Source organism: Camelus ferus, chromosome 6, assembly GCF_009834535.1.
Source record: "Camelus ferus isolate YT-003-E chromosome 6, BCGSAC_Cfer_1.0, whole genome shotgun sequence".
NCBI classification, from domain to species: domain Eukaryota; kingdom Metazoa; phylum Chordata; class Mammalia; order Artiodactyla; family Camelidae; genus Camelus; species Camelus ferus.
Window position 1 is genome coordinate 18841136 of NC_045701.1, and position 19452 is coordinate 18860587.

Sequence of the window (19452 nt, forward strand, 5' to 3'; positions counted from 1 at the left end):
TGTGTAGTCCTCTTTGCAGTCTTTTGGCTTTTATGGATCTGGATGTCCATTTCTCACCCCTGATTTGGGAAATTTTCAGACATTATTGCTTTAAAGGTACTTTCTGTCCCATCCTTTTTCTCTTTTGCTTCTGGAATTTCCAGAATATGGATATGGTTTCTTTTAATTGTGTCTAATAACTCCTGTAGGCCTGTTTCACTCTTTCTCATTCTTTTTACTTTTTGTTCTTCTGAGTGGATAATTTCAAATGTCTTCTAGGTCAGTGATTCTTCCTTATGCATTTTTGAGTCTGATTTTGAAACTCCCTATTCAATACTTTAGTCATTGTATTTTTCAGCTCCAGCATTTATTTCTTTGGGGTTTTTTTTATGGTTTTTACTTTGTTATACTTTTCATTCTGTTCATATATTATTTTGTTGTGTTCTTATATTTCACTAAACTTTTAAAATAGAACTATTCTGAATTTTTTGTCTGATAGTTGATAGATTTCTATTTTTTAGGGTCAGTTATTATTAGAGTTTTGTTAGTTTCCTTTGGTGGTATCATGTCAGCCATGTTTATTGTGATTCTTGATTCCTTACGTTTGTATCTGCACATTTGAATACGCAGTCTCCTCCAGATTTTACAGGTTTGCTTTGGCAGCAACAGATCTTCAGCAGTCAACTTAGTTCAGGTTTCTGACTGTCTGCTGGTAACTCCCTTGGGGCTTGCTATCACAGTCTCTTGGGGAGCAAGGCCACTGCCTGAGCTCTGAGTTGGGAGAGGATGGGGTTGCTGCTCGCTGAGAACAGTTGCATAGCACTGCTGACTTTGTTCTCTGCCTAATTGAGGCTATGGATGGGCTTTATGGGAAGCCTCAATCAGGCTTACCAGATGGTCAGAACTGAAGAATGGGTACTAAACTCAGGAGTAGGTAAGGCTATGAACTAGTGGCTGTGTCTTGAAGGACAGTAGGATGGGCTCCAGGGCCTGCAGAACTTATTGTCTGGGGCCCCAAATCAGGCAAGACTGCACTGAATTCCTTGGCCTGATAGGTCCACCTGTTCTGCCACATTCTGTGCTTCCTGTTCAAGTGCCACTGTACGTAGGGCTGTTGGATGCACTGCATAGCTTCCCGTTTTCTGTGGTTAGGTTCCCTGGTCAGGAGGGCTGAAAGCTATTTTAATTAAGCCAAAGCTGTGCAATAGGCCTGTCGACCAACTGTGTTCCCCCACCACCAGCAAGTATTGAAGGCACATCTGCTCAAAGCACCTCCGTGACAGCCACATTACTCATTTAATCATTGAAGATGTGACAATTTATCATATGGCAAAGGATGTGTTCAAAGTTTGGATGCTATTTAAATATCAGCATTCCCTCAAGGACTCTGGGATTCTGGAGTTCTAACTAAGGATGATATTTATCCAAAGCTGGAGTAGCACTATTGGCTTATTTATACTGTGAAAGATGCTGAAGAACTGATAATTTTCCACTAACTATGGCAAGACCTTGTCCCCAACTGTTCCTCACCACTCACCTTGTTAAACTCAAATTGACCCACTGTCTGCTAAGCTGAAGCCCCAGTCTTGCATCTGTCTTGTAATTAACTGCAGTTCAATTTACTCAGACCTTCAGAGAATCTAAGCAGTGAAAAATTCTGAGAACAAATTTGAACTTTGAACTGGTTTAATCTGTCCCATAAAACTTTAAGCTCTGTGTTCCCTGAGAGCAGTCATCTTGAGCTCTTCTTACCTTTTAGTCAAGACTAGAGCTAACAGTTTCTGGTGGGGCTGTTCTTCTCCCACCATTCTCTGGCACTACTTTCTAGTCTTCTCAAATAAAAAAGAGATTATATTCATTTTTAAATAATTCTTGTTTTACCAAGATTTAAATGGATAGCAAATAAGAGTCTTCTTTGGTAAATTTCAGAAAGGCTTGAGAAATTTGGAAGTAATTTTGCAATATATAAACCTCCATTCCCTTTCTCCCTCCGCAGCCATGCACTTTAAAGGTTTCATGGGACAAAGGAACTTCCATGTTTGACTGTAAGAAACCATGGTCCCAAGGAAGGTTACAGTCTTCATCTTGCAACAAGAATTGCAAAAGCAGACTAAGTCTTGAATTAAAAAGCTAGCTTAGCGGTCTTAAAGGTTGAGTCACTATCTTTTGCCTAGATAGGGCAACAAAATTCACTTATGTACTTTTTAGACTATTACTGGGTTCATGCTAGACTCCAAATTACTAGTTGTCATCATGAAAAGTTACCAGGTGAAGATCAAATACACAATAATAATGGAAATCCAGAGTGATATAAATTGCAAGATGGCAGCATAAAAACAACCATCTGAAGTAAATTTTCCTTGAACTTGGCCATGCATATTTTGATACTTCCCTCTCCACAATTCTTATCCCGAAAGCCTGGATAACAGAGATACTCAGTGAGGTGAAATCTGAATGTGATGGGAAGATCAAAATATGGGTAGCATAGAAAAATGTATTTATCCCTTTTTATTCTCCGAATAGTTGGTAACTTAGCATGTCAGGTCTCTCTCCAGTGTGAAGTTGACTGCTTTCTGTCATTTAGTTGAAGGAAAGATTCTCTGTATTGACTCTTATCAATTTCTCCTTTATACCTGGACCATCCTGAGCCAAGAGGGAATATGTGGGTAGAGATCCCAGACCCTCTTCCTAATTAGTTTCAACAAACAGGCTCCCCCCCCCCCCCCCCCGTCAAACTGTAACTATATCCTAAACCCTGCTTAAACAAAATAAGGCCCAATGGCAAATAGGAGCATCTGGAAATAATCTCTGCCTCTTGCTTTCACTCTCTATCCTGATTTAAACTTTGTTTAATTTGACACAGTCTTATTGAAGATGATCATAAGCAGAATTCTACAAACACTACAGATTTTTTTTTCAATCCCCCATGGCAATCAAGACAATTAATGTCTTAAACAAGGGCATCAATGAAGATGGTAAGTAGATGGAGGTCAGATATCACAAACCTGTGTTGTGCAATATGGGACCATCCCGTGTATATAAAAGGAATGAGTAAAACAGAGAGGATGATCACAGAAATTGGCAAGTAAAGGTAGACTCTCTAGCATGGTAGGTAGAAACAATTTAAAAGTCTAAATCATTTCTCTCCTTAGGAAATAGGTATGGTTCTAAGAGGCGGCTGAAGGACTTTTGATGCGGTAGAGGAGGCTGTCTTAAAACTTCAAAGAAATGTAAAAGTGTGTTTTCTCTGGACATAGAGCTCCAGGAAAAGCCACCTAGCCCCTCTCACTGCAAACCAAGTTGCCATCACACATCACCAATGCCATTGATGCAGTTCTGGAGCATATATAATTCTGAAACAATGATGAAATATCTGTAACCTAAAGAAACATCAGAACTTTAACCTTCCATGTGAACTGTTACCTGAAGTTTCCTCTAGCTTGTCAAATATCCTTCAGGACGTTTCTCTTACTGAACCTCTTAGTAGTCAATAGCTGTGGTGAGTTCAGCAATAGGAATGTATCAGTGAGGTCAATCTAGCACATGGAAAATTGTGCTTTCTATTTGCCTTAAATTAGACTGCTATCCTCCACAGAGAGCAATTTAAATCTAAAAGGATTCCAGTATTTTAAGACAGTACTCTGATTTCTGTGGAAATGGAATATAATGAAGGTTTGTGGAACTTCATTTTGAGGCATCCTTAGCTGTTGATATGGATCTGTTTGTTAAGTCCTATAAATACTTACAGGTAATGGGATCATTTCCAAAGAAATTTACCAACCTATGAAAGGAAAGACAAGTGTCATAGAAGGCAAAATTAAAGACTCAAGTTACATTTTAGAACTAGGAAATACAGGAGCAGAATTAGTCAATTAGTACAGAGGAGATTCATGCATGATGGTTTTGGGAGATTCACTGGACATTAACATGAGTCCTAGGAAATTATAAGTTTTTTTTATTGCAATATCCTTGACATAATATTGTATTAGTTTTAGGTGTACAACATAATGATATGACATATATGTATATTTCAAAATGATTCCCACAATAAGTTAACATCCATCACCACGCATGGTGACAATTTTTTTCTTTTAATGAGCACTTTTAAAGATCTACACCCTTAGCAAATTTCAAATGTACAATAAAATACTCTTAGCCATAGTCACCATGTCATACAGTACATCCTCAGTATTTATCTTATAACTGGAAGGTTGTATACCTTTGGATCCTTTCAATCATTTCACCTAATACTGGCAACATCAATCTGTTTTCTGTATCTATGAGTTTGTTTTCCTTTTAAAGATTCCACATATAAGTGAGGTCATTTAGTGTTTGCCTTATCTCACTAGACAATGCCCTCAGGTTCCATCCATGTTGCTGCAAATGGCAGGATTTCTTCCTTTCCAATGGCTGAATAATATTCCATTGTGTGTATTTACATTTTCTTTATCCATTCATTATCAATGGACATTTAGGTTGTTTCTATGTCTTGGCTATTGAAAATAATACTTCAGTAAACACAGGACTACAGCTATCTTTTTGAGTTACTGTTTTCCTTTCCTTTGGATAAATACCCAGAAGTAGAATTGCTAGCTCATTGGGTAGCTGTATTTTTAACTTTTTGAGGAACCTCCATACAGTTTTCCCTAGTAGTTGTACCAATTTACATTTTCACTAACAGTTTCCTTTTCTCTACATCCTTGCCAACAGTTGTTACTTATAACAATCATTCTAACTTGTGTGAGGTGATACCTAGTTGCAGTTTGGATTTGAATTTTTCTGATGATTAGTGATATTGAGCACCTTCTCATGTACCTGTTGACCATCTGTATGACTTCTTTGGAAAAAATGCATATTGTTTCTCCACCCATTTTTTAATCAGATTGTTTTTGCTATTGAATTATATAGGTTCTTTATATATCTTGATATTAACTTATCAGATAAATAATTTGAAAATATGTTCTATTTGGTAGGTTACCTTTTCAATTTGTTGATGGTTTCTTTGCTGTGCAGAACTTTGATGAAGTTCCACTTGTGTATCTTTGCTTGTGTTGCCTTTGCTTTTTGGGTCAAATCAAAAAAATCATCAAGACCAATGTCAAGGAGCTTACCTACTTCTCTAATGTTTTCTTCTAGGAGTTATAAGGTTTCAGGTCTTACATGGAAGTCTTTAATCCACTGTGAGTTAATTTTTCTGCATGGTATAAGATAGTGGTCCAGCTTCATTCTTTTTACATAGCCAGTTTTCCCAATGCCACTTATCCAAGCAACTATCCTCTCTCCATTGTATATTCTTGGCTCCTTCACCATAAGTTAATTGACAATATATGTGTGAGATTATTTCTGGGCTCTCTATTCTGTTCCATTAATGTATGTGTCTGTTTTAATTACTATAGCTTTGTACTCAGGAAGCATAATGCCTCCAGCTTTGTTCTTTTTAATATTACTTTGGGCCTTTTGTGGTTTAATATAAATTTTAGGATTGTCTGTTCTCTATCTATCTGTCAAAAATTCTGTTGTGATTTTGATAGGGATTGCACTGAATCTATAGCTGGCTTTGGGTATTATGGACATTTTAACAGTACTGATTCTTCTAATCCATAAGCATGGAATATTTTTCCAAATAAATGCCTTCTACCTCCTTGGTCAAATTTAGTTCTATGTATTTTATTCTATTGGATGTAGTTGTGAATAAGTTTTTAATTTCTTTTTCTGATAGTTTGTTATTAGTATATAAAAACACAACTGATTTTTGTATATTGATTTTGTATCCTGCAACTTAATTGTATTCACTTACTTGATTGGTTTCTAGGAGTCTTTAGTGTTTTCTATATATAATATGCCAATTGCAAAGAGAGTTTTACCTCTTCCTTTCCAATTTGGATGTCTAGTATTTCTTTGTATAATTGGTCTGGCCAGGACTGTCAGTGCTGTGTCAAACAGGAGTGATGGGAGTGTGGCATCCTTGTCTTATTTGTGATCTTAGAGAAAAAGCTTCTCACTTTTGAATACGATGTTAACTGTGGACTGGTCGTATTTGGCCTCTGAGGTTGAGTACATCCCTTCTATAACCACTCTGTTGAGAGTTTATATCATGTATGGATGGTGAATTTTGCCAAGTGCTTTTTCTGTATATTGAAATGATATTTGTATCCTTCACTTTTTAAATATGCTGTATCACATTGATTAATTTGAGAATGTTGAACCTTCCTCGTTCTCTGGAATAAATCCCACAGGTGTGTGATCCTTTTAATGTGCTTTTTGAATTCAGTCCGCTGATATTTTATTGAGGATTTTTGTACCCATGTTCATTGGGGATATTGGCCTATACTTTTCCTTTATGGCAGTATCTTTGTCTCACAGGGGTGTCAAGGCAGTGCTGCCTACATAATCATCTTCTGTTTTTTAAGAGTTTGACAAGGATTGGTAATCCATCGTTTTTCAATGATTAGTAGAATTCATCAGTAAAGCCCTCTGGTCCTGGAAGATATGACTTCTTATATTTGCTGGGAGATATTTGACTACTGATTCAATCTCCTAACTAGTAGTCTGTTCAGGTTTTCTAGTTCTTCTTGGTTCAGTCTTGGATAAATTCCTGGAAACATTCTATTTACTATTTTTTAGGGTGTTTAATTTGTTGGCTTGTAATTGTTCATAGTAGTCTCTATGTTCTTTTGTATTTCTGTGGCATCTGCTGTGAACTCTCCTTTTTCATTTCTAATTTTTCTCGGTGAGTCTAGCTAAAGGTTCAAAACACTCTAATCTTGTTTATTTCTTTATTTCTATTAGTGTATTCTTTTTTTCTAGTTTCTTGAGGTATAAAGTTGTGTTGTTAATTTGAGATCTTCTATGTTTCTTATAATAGGGATGGTGATAGCAATAAATACCTATATAACTGCTTTTGCTACATTGTATATGTATTATCTTATGTCTCAAGAAATATTTTTATTTCTCTTGACCCATTGGTTATTCATTAGCATGTTATTTAATCTCAAAATAGTGAATTTTCCAGTTTCTTCTTATAGTTGGTTCCTAGTTTCATAGCATTGTGTGGAAAAAAATGCTTGCTATTTCAATTTTCTTGAATTTATTAAGACTTATTTTGTGGCCTAATATATATCTTGGAGAGTGTTCCGTTGGTGTGTGAGAAGAATATGTATTCTCTTGCTTTTGGATGGACTGTTCTGTAAGTATCTGATAAGTTCATCCAGTCTAACATGCCGTTTAAGGCCAGTGGTTCCTTAGTGATTTCCTATCTCAATCATCTATCCATTGATGAAAGTGGGGTATTTAACTCTCCCACTATTATTATATTGCTATTTCTGTTTCAATCCATTAAATTTTGCTTTATATATTTATGTGATCCTATGTCAGGTGTATAAATACTTACAAATGTTATGTCTTGTTGGATTGACTCCTTTATCTTGAAGTCTACTCTGTCAGGGTAGATGCCTGAGCTCTCTGGTTTACGTTTTCATGGAGTATCTTTATCCATCCCTTTACTTTCAGTCTTCAAATTTGTGCCCACAAAGCTGAAGTGAGTCCCTTATATAGTTGGTTCTTTTTTTTTAAATCCACCAGCTGCTCTGTCCTTTGGAGAATTTAGTCTATTTATATTTAAAATAATTATTGATAGGTGTGGACTATTGTCATTCTGTTAATTGTTTTCTGGCTGTTTTGTAGTAATCCCTTTGTTTTTTTTTTTCTCTTTGTGATTTTCTGTAATGTAATGCATAGAATTTCTTTATCTTTTTCTTACTTGTGGTTAACATGATATAAATACAAGATATTTTATGTAAATAAGTCAATTATAAGTTGATAATGAATTAATTTAAGTACATTCTAAAGCTCTCCAGTTTTACTCTCCCAGTATGTATCATGCTTTTACTGTCATAATTTATATTCTTTTATCTTATGTATCCATTAACAAATTAGTGTAGTTATATTATTTTTACTGCTTTTTCTTTAGCCTTCAATAAACTATGTTGTATTGTGGGAAGTTAATTCTTAATATATATTTACCTTATCCAGTGAGTGAGATGTATACTTAAGAACCCTAATTAGGAAGCGGAAAACATACTTCAGCTGAAAGAAGTAAGGCCAGTCTATTGGTGGTAAACTCCTCCAGCTTTTTCTTGTCTGGAAAGCTCTCTCTCTCCAATTCTGAAGGACTATTTGACAGAGCGTTTTTGAGGGGGTTTTTTTTGTTTGTTTGTTTTGTTTTTCTTTCAGCACTTTGAATATATTGTGCCTCTCTCTTCTGGCCTACAAATTTTCTGCTGACAAACCTGTTACATAAAAAGGAACCCACATGTTATTCTCTTGTTGCTTTTTCTTTAACTTTTGACTAATTACAATGTACCTTGGTATGGGTCTTTTTGGAGAATTCTCCGGCTTTCCTGAATCTTCTCTTCTCCCTTGAGACCTATAATGTAATATATATGTCCTCTTAATGTTGGCCCATAATTCCCTTTATCTTCATTCTTTCTGTTTGCTCCTTTAATTGGATGAATTCCACCGATCTGTCTTAGTCACTAATCCTTTCTTTTGCTTCATCTGGTCTGCTGTTGACCCCCTCTATGGAAGTTTTCAGTTATTTTATTCAGCTCAGAAAATATAAGGAAGTACCAAACAGAAATCACTATCTTGTTGTTGAAATTCTCACTCTGTGTATTGTTCTCTTGAACTCAGTGAGCATCCTTATGACTATAATTTTGAACTCTTTGCTTTGCCAGGTAAATTACTTACCTTTTTTTTCCCTTAGGGATTAATCTTGTTTTTTCACTTTGGAACATATTCCTGTGTTTCTTCATTTTTACTCTTTGTTGGTCTCTCTGCATTAGGCAAAACAGCCACCTCTCCTAGTCTTGAAGGATTATCTTGTGTAGGAAATAAAACTTTGGTCAGCCCTGTCCCAGATCATTATTGCCCCTCAATTCTTTGTGTTTTTAGTGGCTCCCAGTACGTAAGGATACGACTACCTCAGGTGTCCCAAAGGGAAAGGGGAAAGATCTCAGTCAGCAGCTTTTAAAGTATGAAAATGTACCTCTTTCAGGGGAAGACTGGGAGATGAAGATGTCTGAATACTCATTCTGCACTGCATCCTGAAGGGATGTGGCCTAAAGCTATGGAGCTTTACTGGGCACAAACTCCTCTTCTGAGACACTGGTGACCTGCAGCAGGGCAGAGGGACAGTGAAGAGGGCACTCTTGCTGGCCTCTCTAAAGGAAAGGCTGGGAATTTCTGTCTCCTGGTTTGCTCTGCCCTAGATACATAGCTGATTAAGAACTGTTTATGTGTTCTATAGAATGGTAATGAGCAAAGAAACAGAAGACCTGCTGGCCACCAGAGGCAGATTAAAAAGGTACATTTCCTGGGTGGCAGCTGAAAAACGTGGGCTGCTGACATGTACACAAGTTCCTTTTCAGGAGATAGTAGGGGCCTAGAACAAGACGGAGTGCAAAGATGGTGCCAGCAAACTTCCACCATCTCTGCAATATTGCAGTTGGCCCCTAGTTGTGTGTGAAATTAGAAGGCCTATTTCTCAGGCTGAAGCTTTTAGGATAAGCAAATAGGCGTCTTTCACAGAAAGACTGGGCACATTTTAGTGTATTGTCTTTTAGAGTGATGGCAGCATCATAGTAATGTAAAGCACTGCCTTTGTCTCTCTCCTTCAATCTAAAACCATGAAAACATCCATAACTAACAAAGGTTTCCTTGCCTGAGCCACCAGGATGCCCGAGAGATCCAAACCTCTCTCTAAAAGTAGGTGGATGGGAACACATAAAAGAGGCAGAATCAAGTGACGGTCGTGCCTGCAACCCTGGCTTCCAGGCCATGGACGCTGAGCCCACGGTGCCAGAGAACCCAGTAGCAGCAGGGGAGGCAGTGGGGCCCAAAACCCTGGCCTGCCAGCCACAGAGGTGGTGCTCACAATGCTGGTGCCCCAGGTGATGGAGGGTGGACAATTCTTATTCTCAAAACTTGTGCTTTAGTGCCACATAAGGGGAAAAAACCTAAAGAAAGGTATTTTACTGCTTTAAATGTGCCAGCAGAGGAACAACTCATCAAGCACCATGAAAAACTTTAGTAACATGGTTTCACAAAAGCTAACAATTCTCCATAAATCTTAAAGTCACAGAATATTGTAATGTAACTGACAGAATTCAAAATAGCTGTCATAAAGAAACAAAGAAAAGAACCAAGCAGATTCTCTAGCTGAAAAACTCAGTAAAAAAATATGAAGAATGCATTAGAAAGCATTGGAAATAGAGCAGGCCATATGAAAGAGAAGATTAGACAGCTTGAAGGTAGAAATCTAGAAATGATATAGGTAAAGGTGAGAAAATTAAAAATCTATGAGAACTATCAAGCTCCATTAAGGAGGTGACAATAACAGGGAACGTCTCAAAACTGGTAAAGGTCATAAGGCTGTGAAGACACCTAATTACCTCAATACAAAAAGACCCTCTATAAGATGTATATACAAGTCAGTGACAAAAGAATTTTAAAGGCATCCAGGTAAAAAAAATAAACTCCCATTAGGCTATCAGATTTCTTAGCAGAAATTCTATAGGCCAGGAGAGAGGCCAATAATATTCTCAAAATACTGAAAGATAAATAAAAATTGCTAGATGATAATTTTGGGTGACAAAGTTACCATTCAGATATGAAGGAGAAATAAAGGCTTTCCCAAACATAAGCTGAAGGAATTCACTAGACCTACCTTACAAGAGATGTTGAAAGCAGCTCTTCTAGAAACTCTAGAAACAAAAGGGCAAAAATACACAAAACTTTGAGCAAGATGATAAATAGAACTAGAACATAATAGATTTTTAAATTGTAAAAGTTAAAGGGGGGAAATGCAGTAAAAATAACTATACTTACTTTAATTTGGTAACAAACTCAACAGAAGAAGGGGAAATTTGAGACAAAAAACATAAATAAAAGGGGAAAAGGATGGGATTATATAGGCAAATAAAAATAGGATGCTTTGAGCAGAAAAAGGACTATTTTATCTATGAGATGTTTTATACAAACCTCATGGTAAGCACAAAACATAAATCTAGAGCAGAGACACAATAGTAGTAGTAAGTCCTCATTTACACATAATCACCCTAAAAATAAGTGAACTGAATTTACCAATCAAAAGACAGAGTGGCTGGATAAATTGAAAAATAAGATCCAACTCTATGCTGCCTCCAGGAGACTTGTCTTAGCTCTAAAGACCAACATAAAGTAAAGGGATGAAAGGTGATACCCCAAGCAGTTGGCAGCCAAAAGAAAGTGTGCATAGCAATACTTATATCAGACAAAATAGACTTCAAGCTAAAAAAGGTAACAAGAGACAAAGATAGACATTGTCCTCTAAACACAAAAGGGAAATTGACAACAACACAATAATAGTAGGGGACATCCAGATCCATGAGGCCCAAAGTACCCCAGAGAGGCTGAACCTGCACAGGGCTACACTGACACACATAATATAATTAAAATGTCAAATGTCAAAGACAAAGAAAGATCTTGAAAGCACCAAGAGAAAAGACAGATTACATACAAAGGAACCCTCAATAACACTGTGGGTAGATTTTGCAAGAGATACTTCTTAGGCCAAGAGAGAATGGATTGATATATTTAAAACTTTTTTTTTTTTAAATGGTCACTCAAGAATTCTATACCTGACAAAGTGATTAAAAATTTTCCCTAGCAAACAAAAGCTGAGTGAGTTCCTCAGCACCAGACCTGCCTTACCAGAAATGCTAATGAGGCTTCACTGAGTGGAAGCACAAGTATGCTAATTAACATCATAGAAACAGAAGGTAGTGTAAAACTAATGGTAAATATATAAAGTTAGAGTCCATAATATGGTAATAGAAATGCATAACACCCTTAATACTGTTAAAAGTTTAAAAAGTATAAAAATAACCCTAACTAAAATATTTTTTTCATATTGTTTATCCAATAATATGTTAAACTATGACATCAATGATCAAAAATGTGAAGGGAGAAGTAAAAATTTAAAGTTTAGGAATAGTATTCAAGTTATCAGTTAAAATAGGATGTTAACATTTTAAGATATTTTATGTAAGCCTCATGGTAACCACTAGGGAAAAACCTGTAATAACACAAAAGAACATGATAGAGATATCAAAGCATACTGATACAAAAGACATCAAAACACAAAAAAGACAGGAAGAGAAGAAGTAGAGTGCATCTACAAAACAACCAGAACAATTAACTAAATGCCAATAGTAAGCCCCTACATTTCAATAATTACTTTAAACGTAAATAGATTAAATTCTACAATCAAAAGACAGAGTATCTGAATCGATTAACAAATAAGGTATCAATATGCTGCTTACAAGAGGTTCGCGTTAGCCTTAACACACATAGACTGAGAATGAAAGGATGGAAAAAGATATTGATGATATCATATATACTCCAAGAATATGTAACAACTGTAAATAATTATGCACCCAAATCTATAAAGCAAAACTAACAGAACTAGAAGGAGAAACGAACAGCAATGCAACAGTGAATGGATCATCCAGACAATCACTGAAGAAACAGCAGTCTGAACATTATCAATCAAATAAACCTAATAGACACATAGAGAACATTCTATCTGAAAACAGCAGAATATACATTTTTCTCAGTCACACATGGAGCACTTTCTAGGATACTCTTATGGTAAGACACAAACAAGTCTTACCAAATTCAAGAATACTGAAATTGTGTTAAGTAATTCCTCTGACCACAATGGTATAAACCTAGAAAACATAAGAGGAAAACTGAAAAAGACCCAAATCAAAAAAATTATGAACAAAAGAGGAGACATTATAACTGTTACCAAAGAAATACAAAGAATCATCAGAGGCTACTATAAACAAGTAAACTCCAACTAACTGGACAACCTAGAAGAAATGGAAAAATTATTAGAAACATACAACCTGCCAAATCTGATGCGACCGAATATTGGTGAGGTGACTGGAGACTTGTGATACTAACTCAAAGAAAAGTGCAGGGCCAGCTGGCTTCACTGGCAAATTCTACCAAATACTTAAAGAAGAGTTAACACTAATCCTTCTCAAACTTACAAAAACTCTTATAGAAAATCAAAGAGGGAGGGAATACACCCAAATTCATTTTACGATGCCAACATGACCCTGATACCGAAATCAGACACTACAGAAAAAGAAAAGAAAAAAAATCTACAGGCCAATATCCCTGATGAATATAGATGAAAAAAATTCTTGATAAAATACTGGTAAACCAAATTCAGCACGCTAAAAGGATCATTACTGTGTTTCAGTGGGATCGATCCTGGGATGCAAAAGTGGCTCAACATACGTAAATCACTCCATGTGAATGTGATCCATCACATTAATAGAATGAAGGAAAAATCATGTGATCATCTCAGTACATATAGAAAAGGCATTTTACAAAATTCAACATTGTTCCTAGTAAAAGGCCTTAAATTAGGTACAGAATGAATATGCCTCAATATAATAAGGTTTATTTATAAGCCCACAACTAACATCACCCTCAATGGTAAAAGGTTGAAAGCTTTTCCTCTAAGATCAGAAACAAGAAAACAGTGCCCACTCTAACCACTCCTTTTCAACATAGTACTGAAAGTCCTGGCCAGAACAATCTACAGGAAAAAGAAATCCATGTCATCAAATTGGAAAGGAGAAAGTAAAATTGTCTCTAATTGCTTATGTATTAGAAAATCCTAAAGACTCTACCCCAAAACTGTTAGATCTAATAACTGAATTCAGTAAAGTTGCAGGATACAAAATTAACATACAAAAGTCAGTCAGAGTGACAAAGAGTATCTGATTTCACTTATAGGTGGAACAAACTTTTTAAAATAAGAGGTAAGATCTGTGGTTACCAGAGGTTGGGGGTTGGAGGTGAGGGAACTGGACAAATGTGGTCACAAGGTACAAACTTCAAGTAAGTACTAGGGGTACAATGTACAACATCATGACTATAGTTGACACGGCTGTATGGTCTATTGGAAAGTTGCTAAGAGAGTAGATCCTAAAGTTCTCAACATAAGGGAAAAGTTTTTCTTTTTAGACTACATGAGATAATGGATGTTAAGTAAATTTACTGTGGTAATCATATCAATATATGTAAATCAAGTCATTCTGTAAACCTTAAACATATACAGTGTTACATGTCAATTATATGTCAATAGTACTGAAAAATTAAATTTAACTGTATGCATGTTAATTTCTTGACAGTAAGTACTTAAATTTTATTACATGGGTTATAGAATATATGTTAAAGATGTTTTTAATGAAGGTGTGGTCCATTTTAGAAAAAGTTTAAAGTTATCTTAAGCTCTATATCTTCTCTCTACTTATGAGTATACTGCAATGATGGAAAACCATTTGGAAATAATGTCTAAATTGGGGAGGTCCATGTATGTGGTAGAAATGTGAACCAATACCTACTGTGCATCAAAGATCACCTAGGGAATGAAGATGAATTGGCATCCCAGTTAAGAACTGTAATCTCTTGGGTGGCAACAGACTTCACTGGGGTAATTCCTTAGTTTTCCAGCATACTGAGCCTTATCCAAGAGAATTCTGTTCAACTTAGTTATTTGTTGGGAAAATGAAAAACAGATGTTGGTCCATGCAAGAATTCAACAGCTCTGGCTGTAAAATTCCAGATGGCAAAGAGGTGATGGGCCAAGGTCAAAGATTAGAAAACAGCGTAAAAGTAGAGTAGATAAAAAAATTGGCGATGCTGTGAAGCAACCAGCGACTGAATTGCTAGTCCCTAGTGGCTTGTTAGGGTTCTCCTACTCTATAAAAACAAGTTCACTTAAAAGCAAGATTATCTTCCAATTGACTATTTCTCTTTATTCCTCACAAAACTTCTGTTGAGAAGCTTATCTGTGGCCCAGCAGTAAATTTTGGCTTGAACTTGTAACGTGAAACTGAGTTGCCAAAAATAAAGATTGGCAGAAGAGCCAGAAAGTTGGGAGTAAGAGAAAGAGCAACACAGAACAGTCACAGATTAAACAAGGCCTGGTTTAATTTTAATGCCTCACAGGAAATTTTTCACGGAGCCAGAAAAGGTACAGGCATTATGAATGGAATCGAGATGAGCTAATTTGGATGTCATTGAAAAGTGATCCTGAGACAAGGACTTGGATGCAGGTCAGCATTTTGGAAAATAATCTCAAGATCTGAAGGGGAGGAGCAGGGAATATAAGACAAGGATGAAGAGAGAGACAAAGAAGGGTAGCTATGTGGGCAACCAGAGCTCAGTCTCCCTGGGAGACTTCAGTGTTAAGGGAATTATGACCCACTAACCAATCTTGTTCTGAAGGAGAAAAAGCTTCAAGAGTGCCAGGCAAGCTCATTCCAATTAATCACAGTGTAATGAGTATCCTATCAGCCATAGGTTAATTCACCGTAGTTAAAAGTTGCTCAGTGCATCCTGTAACAGCCATTTAAGATAAAGTGCATCTTGGTTTGTTTTTTTTTTCCCCTCTTGAGAAGAGATGGAGTAGGTCTGTATTTACTTATCTGTTTCTGTTCTCTAACTGCCATCTTAACTTTCCATTTGCATTCAGGAATAACAAGATTCCTCTTGTGTGAAACATCACTGGAAAGGAAATAACCCCATATATCAGCTTAATCTCTACATACAAATGATGCAGTGTTTCGCAAAATGGCAGATCTGTAACCTGTTTAGAGTTGAAAGGTACGTTTTCAGTAGTGTTCAGTTATTTGTCACAGCAAAACCTTAGCTTTCAGGTGGCACAATTAAACATCTGTTACTCAGAATGTAAAGGCAGCAGTGCAAACTCCCTAAAATGAAAATAGTTCTCTCAGTGAACTTGCATGATTCTCCCCCAGGTCCACTAGATTCTTTGCCAAGGTTTACTCTCTTTCCTCTGAAAGTGTAAATATGTCTTCTAATGTCTGCTTAATGGGTAGAAACTTAGAAAATGAAGTACCATGTAACAGTGTATGGGGCACCACCAGACTGGTTACCTACCCCAACCACTGTGTTCCTGTCCACCTTTCCCCGTCCAAGCCTAAGCATGACTCTCACCGCCTGCCCTCACAGGGGGCCGCATTCACGAGTTCCTGGCCAGCTATCCTCAGTTACTTGTACTCTCTGAGAGGACTCTTTACAGGTTCCACTTTCCAAAGCTCCTTCACTGTGGACCCTCTGGAGAATGGGAGACTGGGGCATTTATGCACTGACTCCTCATCCATTGGTAAGGGTAACCCTTTGTGGATTCATCTTCCATTTCCGTTTCGGCTGAGGGACACTCCAGATCTCCGAGGAAAGAAAAGCTGACAGGTCTGGCAGGCACTTAAATCGGGAAACTATAGTCAAGCATGATCTGTTTGGTTTTTTTTTTAACCACAGTTACAAGTGCTGTTATTGACAGGCAAAGGGGATACTGCCTAGAATTCCAGAAGAACCTGCTACAGAAGTAAGTAAATCATCTACTTCGTGCCTTCTTTCATTACTCAGGCTAAAATAATATTGATAATCAGTATTATCAGTTGAGGCACTTACTGTGTCCAGGGTTTTGCAGATTCTTCTGATTACACAGCTCTCATGGTACAGAAGATAGGATGAATTTTCAGCCACGTGGATCAGCTCCTCTTTGCTGCAGCTACTTGTGGATACATGGGCCTCTCTGTAGCTCACCCAGCCTACTTGCCTTAGGTCCCATGTCCCCACAAGTTGTGCTGGAGCAGAGAACAAAGGGCTACATGAAGACTGACTGCCAGGACGAGGGAGTAAGGACCTTAGTGAACACTGCCACAAAAAGCATGAAAATGACTGGCAAAACAACTAAACCACTTCAGAAATCAGAGTGCACTACAAATCACCTATCCTAGAGAAACTAGTGAACCTTGGTAAAATGGTGGGATTTTAAATTTTCGTATCTTTAAAAAAAGTTTTAATTTGGTATTTTTGCATTCCCCTCTCTAACCATGTCAGTGGTGCAGTAACTATAAAATCCAGTGGCCTCAAGGTTAATGGAGACACTGAATCGCTATCGTAGTTGCTTTAAATACAGATGAAGCTCACTAAGAAATCTCTATGCCCAAGGTATTATGTCTATTTAATTTCATCTCGGGGGTGGAGGGGGGGAATCCTCTAATCCTAGGGCATTACCAAAATCAATATAATCTGCTGGCAATATCACACCTGCCTAAGACGGATCTCAGTTGCTGAAAATAAGAGCCTGGCCCAGAATTCTAGAGGAACTTCCGGAAAACTAGACAGTCACAGGAGACACAGTAAATGTCAAGATCTGAATGATATATGGTGCCTGGTAAAGGAGAAGTTTCTCACCTCTGGCTGACCTTGAGACCCTGTGCAAGGAGGAAGGAAAAAGCTGAAGACATGCTTATCCCATGGACGTCCCTGTTCAGTGGTGGAGAACATACAGGTACGGCATTTAAGAAAAGCTTCTTCTTGGTTGTTGGATGATGTCTAAATTATACTGACCAAGAGTGATCATTAGGAAGCCAGATTTAAAATAAAACAAGAACTAAGCTCTGGTTCAAGATGGCAAATACAGCAGATCCCGAACTTACCTACCCCCGTGGGCACACTGAATCTACAGCTGCATGGGAACAATTCCTCCGAAAGAAATCCAGAAACCGAGTGACTCCTGCACATCATTTGAACAAGGAGAACTCACATCGAAACAGGTAGGAGAGGCTGAGAAACAGTCTCACCATAAACCCCACCCCCAGTGCAGTGACCCCTAATTTGGAAGGAGGTCACCACTTCTGGCTTCTCCCTGAGGACAGAAGGGTGTGAACCCCACATCTGGCATTCAAATTTTAAGCTTTGTACCTGAAAGATGGGCCCCTAAGCAACCTAGCTTTGAAAGCCAACCCCCTAAGACTATCGTGAACTGAGAAGCAGTTCTTAAAGGGGTCAGATAATTTACAGGTGGATAACCCCCCAGGGCTCTGGCACAGAGGAGAGCAGACTGAAATGTCCCCAGTCTTTCCATGAAAGAGGCCTATTTGCTTATCTTAAAAGCTTCAGTCTAAGGGGATGATTTCTATTTAAACACACATCCAAGGGTCAACTGAAATACTCATCAAAGACCATAGAGGCCAGTGGGTGCTATCTCTGTGCTGTCCCTCTTCCTCACTCCAGAGGGCTTATCCCCTCAGGGATAAATGCAGAAAAAAACAGAGAGAAGCACCCATCTCCCAGTCATCCCCTGCAGGAGGTATATTTACATACTTTAAAAGCTGCTGCCTGAGGGTCTGGCTTCCAATCAGCCTTCATCCAGATGCAGACTGAGACCTCCCTTTCAGGAACTGACAGGTTGTGACACACTGAACACTGTGATCCACTAAGAACAAAAAGCTTCTTGGACAATCAAAAAACATGGAGATATCTAGGGCAGGGTTAAACAATAAGGTTTATCTCCTACAGAAGAGTAGTCCTGCAAGACAGAGAGGTGGCTGTTTTGTCTAATGCAGAGAAAAAAAGAGTCAAGGAAAATGAAGAAACAAATGACTATGTTCCATGCTAAAGAGTAGGATTAAACCCCAGAAAAAGACTTTAATGAGATACACAGTTCAAAATTACAGTCATAACGATACCCACCAGGAGAACAATGCATGAACAAAGTGAGAATTTCAACAAAGAGACAGAAAATATAAGAAAGTACCAAATAAAAATCACAGAGGTGAAAAATACAATAATTGATCAGAATAATACAATAAAGGGGTTCAACAGAAGACCAGATGAAGCAGAAGAAAGGATAGCAAACTCAAAGAAAAGGCAATGGAATGCATCCATCAGAGCATCGTAAAAAAGCGTATGGGACTATGGACAACATCAAGATGACCAATATTTGATTTTAGGGTTCCCAGAAGGAAAGAGAGAAAAGGAGAGATGAAACTTATTCGAAGAAATAATGGCTGAAAAGTTCCTTAACCTGGGGAGGAACACAGACATCCAGAGCCAGGGAGCTCAGACTGTTCAGAACAAGTTTAATCCAAAGAGACCCATATCAAGACACATCATAATTAACACATTCTCAAAAGTTAAAGACAAGGAGAGAAACTTAAAAACAAGAAAGAGAAAAACAACCTGTTATGCACAAGGGAACCTACATAAGACAATTAATAGGTTTTTCAGCAGAAAATTTGTAGCCAGAAGGGAGAGGCACAATACACTAAATGCTAAAAGGAAAAAAACTGCCAACCTAGAATACTCTATCCTTCAAAGTTGGTCTTCAGAATTGAAGGAGAGTTTTCCAGACAAGAAAAAGCTGAAGAAATTCATCACCAATAGGCCAGCCTTACAATAAATGGTAGAGAGACTTCTTTCAGCTGAAACAACTCAATATCCATCCATTGAGAAATAAACATGTAGTATATCCATATAGTGAAATACTACACAGCAGTAAAAAGGATAAAGTGCTGACACATGCTACACTACGAA

The 19452-nt window shown here is 37.4% G+C and overlaps 1 long non-coding RNA gene across 1 annotated transcript in view; it reads right to left on the bottom strand.

Moving 5' to 3' along the window:
* Positions 1–7020: 7020 nt before the first annotated feature.
* LOC116664127 overlaps positions 7021–19452 on the bottom strand; it is a 131111-nt gene continuing 118679 nt past the window's right edge. Inside the window, exons 2-3 of the long non-coding RNA XR_004320476.1 lie at positions 10706–10742; positions 7021–9152 (exon numbers count right to left, since the gene is read on the bottom strand). This is a non-coding gene — a long non-coding RNA (uncharacterized LOC116664127). The remainder of the gene's footprint in view (positions 9153–10705; positions 10743–19452) is intronic.